The sequence below is a fragment of the Camellia sinensis genome, chromosome 4, assembly GCF_055761805.1.
Source record: "Camellia sinensis isolate YWXY chromosome 4, ASM5576180v1, whole genome shotgun sequence".
Taxonomy (NCBI): Eukaryota; Viridiplantae; Streptophyta; class Magnoliopsida; order Ericales; family Theaceae; genus Camellia; species Camellia sinensis.
The window spans coordinates 203,331,699-203,339,582 of NC_138964.1; the positions used below are offsets into that span (position 1 = coordinate 203,331,699).

Here is a 7,884-nt window from a genome sequence, read left to right on the forward strand (position 1 = left end):
AATAATTAAAATAGTCACTTTTTAAACACCCTCTTAGTATAGGATAGTTTAATGCTAGTTGATAACCATATATTATTTTGATAAATTGTTTAGTTGCCCTTCCAAGTAATACTGCCTACAATATATATAAAAGGGGAAATTCTATGGTACGAGCTTTGGGTTGTGTGTTATATATACCTTTAATTACGATCTTTGTAATTTTTTTTATTATAAATTATTGATATATTAATTATGACTTATTATAATGTTTGCTATGACATTATTATAATTACGATTCAAAAGTTCTTTAATTATACCTTATATAATGTTTGGTTATAACTTTTTCTTTTTTTAGTTATAACCCCAATAGGATTAAGTTATGATATTTGTGATAATCAACCTCATAAATGTCATAACTTATATATGGTACACACTGCATTGCCCATATAAAAATAAAAAAATTACTTCAAAATTGTGAGATTTATTGTGTTTTTTTTCAAATTGTGACATCATCAATTGTTTTGAAGATAAATACAATAAAATAAAAATGTTACAACTATTGGATCGATCTATTTTTTTCATGGATAATATACATAGAGGATTTTGCAAAATCAATTATTCGGATCATCAAAATAAGACTTGTATAGAATCTCACGAGTTCGAACATGATGGTAAAGTTCAAATTTTGAACTTGAGATAATCTCAATCCTTAGAAAAAGTATCCAGAATTTAAGGGCTTGTTTGGAAAGGAAAGTTTTTCGTCAAAAAGTCATTATAAATTATCAAATTATTTTCTTTACTTTTTTTTTTTTTTAAATACAAAAAGTCAAATCCCAAACAAGTTCTAAACATGTGGATAAGATTTATTTTACTTCTAGATAGTTTATAGGGAAAATAGCATTTCAATGGAAACTTCAAAAAAATAATATCAATTTCATGGAAAAGTTTATGATTTTATCTTTTAATATTGCAAAGTTTTCTATTAATATGCAAAAATATTTTTTCCAAATTCCGCTGAGGTGATATTTTCTCTAGTTTGCAACCCACCGCACCGTACACTTTAGTCTTAGGCTATTTTTGTTTAGCTCTTTAGGAAGGGGATCTTGGATTGTAATCCCCCATGCTATAGGACTAACAAAATCGTGGGAGGGTTGGGATTAGAAATTAAATGAGGAGCTTAGTAAAATTTTAAATAATTTTTAAGTACAAATTATATTTTTTAGAATAAAAAAATAATTATAATATTAAAAAATAAATAAAACTTAAAAAATATTAATTTTATATATTAATATTATCTATAATATTACTAATCCGGCAGTGTAATACCATCACAGTAATAATTTTTTTATTCAATCTCATCGTACTTTCTTGTTTGGGGTGTGCTATATAAGCACACTTTTTACCTTTTTATCTTTTGGAGTCCTATCACTTCTCTACTTTTTTACACATCTTTTTATAAAAAATCAAAAAGTACACTTATTTAGATTATCCTAAATAAAAAAATTGGAATTATGGATAAAATTTTTCATAATTTTTAAAATTGTTGTTAATAAAAAGAAAGTGGGCCAAGAAACTACGGAGGAGAAAATATATGAGAATTTTTTTAAATATAACTTTTAAAGATATTATAATTTGATAGACATAACATTGAGATATATGTGGATAAAAGAGTGAATTTTATGTAAAAGTGAAAGAGAGATTGGAAGAGTGAATGTCCATTTCTCTTTTCGAAAAAGAATAGGGAATATAGTGGAAATAAAAAATAAAAATAAAAATAAATCAAGAATGATAAGGTAATGATAGCAAAAAAAAAAAAAATAGACTGTTGGTAGAGAGAAATTAGGACAAAGCTTCACTGTTGGTAGAGAGAAAATAGGACAAAGCTTTTGGCTGAAGCGTAGTCCAGTTGTGGTTGTCTTTCATGACTGTTAATATGAACACATCAATTGATGATAGAATTAAACCTAAAATAAAAATGATTTAGACTTCTATAAAAAGAGAGTTTTAATGAAGCACTAATTTGTCTTTTTCCTCCTTATTTTTTGTCTTTTACTTTACTGTTTGTTTTTTTTTTTTTTAGGTGAACAGCTCATTCGAGTTGCACTGTAACAGCTCTAATTAGAGCTCTACAACACTTCCGAACATAAAATATATATGTATTGAAGTTTCGTTTGATATTGATTAATATAGTTAATTTTTTTGTGTTAGAATTTTTTTAACTTGGCTTTTTTAATCTTGTTTGGTTTGAATTTTTTGACTTTTTTATTTTTGTGATAGAAAAAATATAATAATTATAGGTTAGATGTGATATTTTATCTTATTAGTTTGTTTAGCCTATTTTGTACTTTTTTAACTCCAAAATAATAATAAAATTTTATGAATGATGTTAGGGAGGTCTACTTTTGAAATTTTTTTTGAAAATTTTTATAAAAAATAGTTGAGAGCACTAAAAGTGGTACTCTAATAACACCACTAATAATGTAACTTTTTTTTTTTGTTGTCATTTCTAATACATTACTACTATTAATAGTCTTTTTTTAATGGCACGAATCATTGTTGTAGTCCGTTTCTATATTTGTATACTTCTGATAACTAGTGGCTGTGCGGTAATTGTCGGTTTTTATATTTGTAAACTTATATGCAGTCGGTTTCAATATTTGTAATCTTATTCTAATAGCTAGTGGTTGTGTGGTAATTGTCACACATGACTCACGCGATGGCAACTAAGGTCAAGTTTGACATGATTGAAAAAAGATAAAAAGTTAAAAAGTCACTATTTTATTAAAGTTACTATTTTATTTAAGTCACATCATCTTATTTAAGTCACATCACCTCTCTAACATATCACTTCAAACTCAATCCAAACTCAACCCATATTTCATAAAAAGTCAAAAAGTGCACGTATTTAGTCTTCCCAAGCTAGGCCTAAACAAGAGGTACCGGTGACAAAGTGCGATATAATTGGATCTCAATCTGTTCGTTGGTTTTGTGAAAATTGGAATTTAGGTATTGTTTGGTAAGTGATTTTTTTAGTTAAAAAGTCAAAAAGTTATTAAAAAAATTAAAAAGCCAACAACTCATATCAAAAAGTCAAAGATTTCTTTCTTTTTACTTTTTGTACATCTTTTCTTAAAAAGTCAAAAAGTAATTCCAAACATACTAATTTTTTTTAACATTACATTTTAACTAAAAAATCAAAAAGTTACTAAAAAAATATGTTCCCAAACGAGGCATTAGTATAGGAGTAGAAAAGGAGCAAGGATCCTCTAGAGTATTTTTTTCCTAAAGTTTCCTAGAGTGGTGCATTGTGTGGTTGAGATTTAATGACAAGTCACATCAATTTTTCAATATTAAATCTCAACCATACAATACACCACTTTAAGAAACTTTAAGAAAAAAAACTCTAGAAGATCCTTGGTGGTAGAAAAGAGTGAAAACGACAACTGTGATAAATGGTTTGGTAGAATTAAGAATTAACAGTCTAGCAAATCACTAGATGGAAAACTAACACTACAAAAAAATTGACTTTTTGCGACGGTAAAATACCGTCGCTAATACTCCTCATGCCGTCGCTAATACTTTTTGCGACGGCAAAATGACTTTTTGCGACGGCAAGAGGGGGGTCGCAACTGCAGGAGTTGCAAAAGAGTTTTTGCGACGGTAAGTGCCGTCGCTAATGTTTTGCGACGGCATTTTTTGTCTTTTTGCGACGGTACCATACAGTCGCTAATAAAGTTTGAAATTTCTTGACTTTTTTGCGACGGCCCTATTTTACCGTCGCTAAAAATGTTATTTGAGACGGCAAAAAACACCGTCGCCAATAGTCTTTTTTTTTAAAAAAAACACTGTTTTTTGCGACGGTGTAGTGCCGTCGCAAAAAGTATAAAAATATGAAATTTTCTATTTTTTGCGACAGTGTAATGCCGTCGCAAAAAATATTAAAAAATAATAAAATTTCTCTTTTATATAATAAAATTTCTATTTTTTGCGACAGTATAATGTCGTCGCAAAAAGTAAAACCGGTAACAAAATTAATAAAAATATTAAAATTTTCTATTTTTTCCGACGGTGGTGCCGTCTCTCTCTCTAAGAGCTGATTATTTACATTCCATTCACAAAAACATCATAACAGAAAATAAAAATAAAAATAAAAATTGATCAAACCATCAAATTCAATATTTTACAAAGAACAATTAAACTGTACATGTTCATAAAAGCATATTTAAATTATAAAATTCACCCAAATCCTAAAAAAAAATAAAATAATAAAATAAAATCTAAAATTCACCAATCAACACATTGGATATTTAAATGCTCTTACAAAAATTAAAAAATTTCCAACAAGATCTCAATTTTGAGCCTATTTCAAAAATCAAGCTGCAAATTCCTTATTTCTAGAATCAAATCTTCCCCTCGGCAAAATTTATCCTTTTGACCTACAAATAAATAGATAACAGTTGCAAATTATAATCTTTTGGAGAAACCAACTATTTAAACACCAGTAATGAAGACAATGAAGACTGTGGAAAGAACACTTACGTTGTCATCAGGAACAACTGCATATCTCTCAATTGAAGAAACCAAAGCTTTCCCTGCTCACAAAAAATAATAATAATAATAATAATGAAATTCAATGTAGTCCAAAATAGTGTAATAAACTCTTATTGTAATATACGTGGGGAATTTTTTCACGTCTGATGGGAGTGGGAAGGGTTGGACTTAAAGGGTTCCTACCTGTCTTGGATTGTAGAATACACAAATTTATTTTGTAGGAACTCACATGCAGAGGGTCCATCATAAAGAATTGTGAGAAGAATACTAATATGTGATTACAATTAACTCTATATATGGTAGTTAATCAGGTGTAACGAAAAAAATTTTACGAAAAAAAAAAAAACAGGGTGTCCACTAAAAATTAAATTTTTTTTTATTTTTTGTATTTTTTGTGCAATAATTTATGATCTATGATTGTTAGGAAAGATGAGAGGGAGACGATATAAATGCTTTAGAGCTCTAATATTGGAGTTCTAATAGCTCTAATGGAAAGTGGGTTCTATTCTGATATAATATTTTAGTCTTATTTTTTTTATCAATAATATTTGAGAGCTCTAATACAACTCTAATGATGTGGAGAGTACTCATGTGAAAGTGGGGCTCACACTCCTCTCTTTATTTCTCTCTACTCTCTTTTTTCCACCTCACTAGAGCTCTATTTAGAAATTGAAGTTTATTACACTATTTTGGACTACATTGAATTCATAAATGGATGCTTGAAAAATGACTTACATTAAATCATAATAAATTTAGGAAAAATTTCATTTAAGTGGATGCTTGAAAAAATATTTTTAAATTAATGATAAATTTTACAAAAATTAAAAATTAAAATTATAAAGTTTTTCAAGATTTGGTAATTAATTTTTCAAAAATTCACTGATATGTGATTTTTCCATAAATTTATTTAAAAACTTAGAGGGAAATAAATTTATAGTCATTATACAAAAACAAAAATAAAATTTATTATACATATATGTAAATTGCATATAATAATTAAGAATCGTGAAATGAAATTTTATGACAAATTTCTCATACTTAAAATGAACCAATTGAGTCCATTTTTTAGCTTATTCTATGAAAATATTCATTACAAAAATGAGTAAACTATAGAGAAAATGTTAAGTTATGAATTTAAAGTCTGACCAATTAACACCAAATTTTCATAGTTTCAGCTTAGCCAACTCAACTTGTTTTGAAATTGTTAACTTAATACAATATTCTGTCATCTATTATAAGGAAAAATTAAATTGACATATTAAGGCTAAATATTAATCTTCAAAAGCTTCATTTTGCAAGACGTAACTTAAAATGAAAATATTCTACTAAACAACTTAAATATCAAAATGCAATGCTTATGACAACTTTTAACAATTTTACCAAGAAAGATGATTAGAAAAATGTAATTGGCCCTCTAAATTTTTTATACATTGCTAATGTAATTTTTTTTCTTAAATAATATAAATGCATATAAATTAAAAAATTAGTTTGAGATAATTTTTTATAAAAATAATTTTAATAGTTCAATGCGAAAATTTTAGAAAATTTGAATGAATAAATACGAGTTGTAAAAAATAATTTGATTTTTCAACCATATGATGCATCTTATTTCAATCTTCAATAATTTATATAGTATATATACGCGTAGAATTATTTGTGTTACCTTATGGTGAGGATGCATTTAAGATCAAGTTAGACCAATCTAATATTTGGGTAAACTCTTCTTAATCCAGCCAACTATAAAGCCAATCTTATGGTTCAAATTATAGGCCACTATTTTAATTTTTTAATTGTAAATAATTTTGTTCAAATGTTTCTATAATTTAAAATATATATATATATATATATATATCTTTATATAAAATAATTTAATCAGGATAGGCCATAGAGTTACTATTTTTGCTTACTTTCTAATTTGTACTTCAAAATCAAACTATTTTATTAGTCAATTATTAATTTATGAATAAAAACCCTGATCTAGAATTGATTTTTTTTCGGACCATTCATGTTCATACAAACATAATCTTCAAACCCAGTCTGACATCCATTCATGTTCATACAAACCCAGTCTGACATCCATCACCATTCATGTTCATACAAACATAATCTTCACTAAGGAGAGATCAAAAGAAGCAGGGTTACATACCTGAGAAGAGTTCAGATCATTCTTCTTGCACATAAAACTCAAAGCACGACCTGGATAAGCTCCGACCAGAGTTTCTCCAAGGCCTTTCACCACCTGTGCCGAAAAGAAGACAGACGCAAACATTATTTGCTCTGCTGATCACTCCAACAAATATTCAATAAAGAAAAAAAATTAGAATCAAACTTCATTGAATAGATCCTCTCTAAAACATGAAATCAATCAACCAAAATATTATCTAGAGCATACTGTAATCAGGTCGAACAGATAAATCAAAGGAAGAAACTATCGGGCGCTGCTGAATTCAGACAATGAGGCTTGAGGAAGAGGAGGCCGACGCTGCTGCTGCTCCGATGCTGCTCCTCCGACGACACTGCTCCTCCTCCGCTGCTCCGACGCTACTCCTCCGCCGCTCGCCGTGGGGTAGGGATTGAGATTGGGGATTTGTGGGTTTGTGGGTTTGACATTGGGGATTTTGGGGGGGAGGGGGGGTAGTGATTTTTGGGTTTGAGATTGGGAATTTGTGGGTTTGAGATTAGGGACTTGGGGGGGCGGGGTAGGGATTTTTGGGTTTGGGGTTTGAGATTGGAGATTTGGGGGGGGTGGGTGTGGGTTTGGGATTAGGGATTTGGGGGGGCGGGGTAGGGATTTTTGGGTTTGGGGTTTGAGATTGGAAAAAAAGGGGCGGGAATGGAAAAAAAAAGGGCGGTAATAAAAGGTAATAAAAAATAATAAAATATTATTTTTTTAGTCACAAATGAAATTTAAATAATAAAATAATATCGTTAAATTTTTTTTTTTTTTGTGACGGGGTTATCGTCGTCAAAAAATTTTATTTTTTGTTAAAATATATATATTTTTGTAGTTAATGAATTTTTTTAATTTTTTTTTTTTAGGTACTAAGATTGAAAATTTATTTGTTTTATTTTTATTTTAATGAAAAAAATATTATTATTTTTTATTTGGTAGAAGTAGGGGTAATATTTTAATGAAAAATATTTTTCACTAAAATAAAAATTAATTTTCTGTAGTTAATGAAAAATATTTTTCTGTGGCCTATTTTTTTGGGTTACTAAAAATCACGATCTAATTTTTTATGGTAGAGGAAATTGAGCGGCAATAGTGGTGGTGGTGATGGTGATAGCGAAAGAGATTAGTGGTGAAGTTGTGGTAGTGGTAGTGTAAATGGAGTGGCAGGGGTGAAGAAGAGG

General features: G+C 28.5%; 1 long non-coding RNA gene across 1 annotated transcript; it reads right to left on the minus strand.

The window, feature by feature from the left end:
* Positions 1-4,123: 4,123 nt before the first annotated feature.
* On the minus strand, positions 4,124-7,258 carry LOC145823538 (uncharacterized). The gene is made up of 4 exons (XR_014365822.1): positions 6,923-7,258; positions 6,677-6,769; positions 4,519-4,571; positions 4,124-4,415 (listed from the first exon to the last, which is right to left on the minus strand). It is a non-coding gene; the product is annotated as an uncharacterized LOC145823538 (long non-coding RNA).
* Positions 7,259-7,884: the final 626 nt, after the last annotated feature.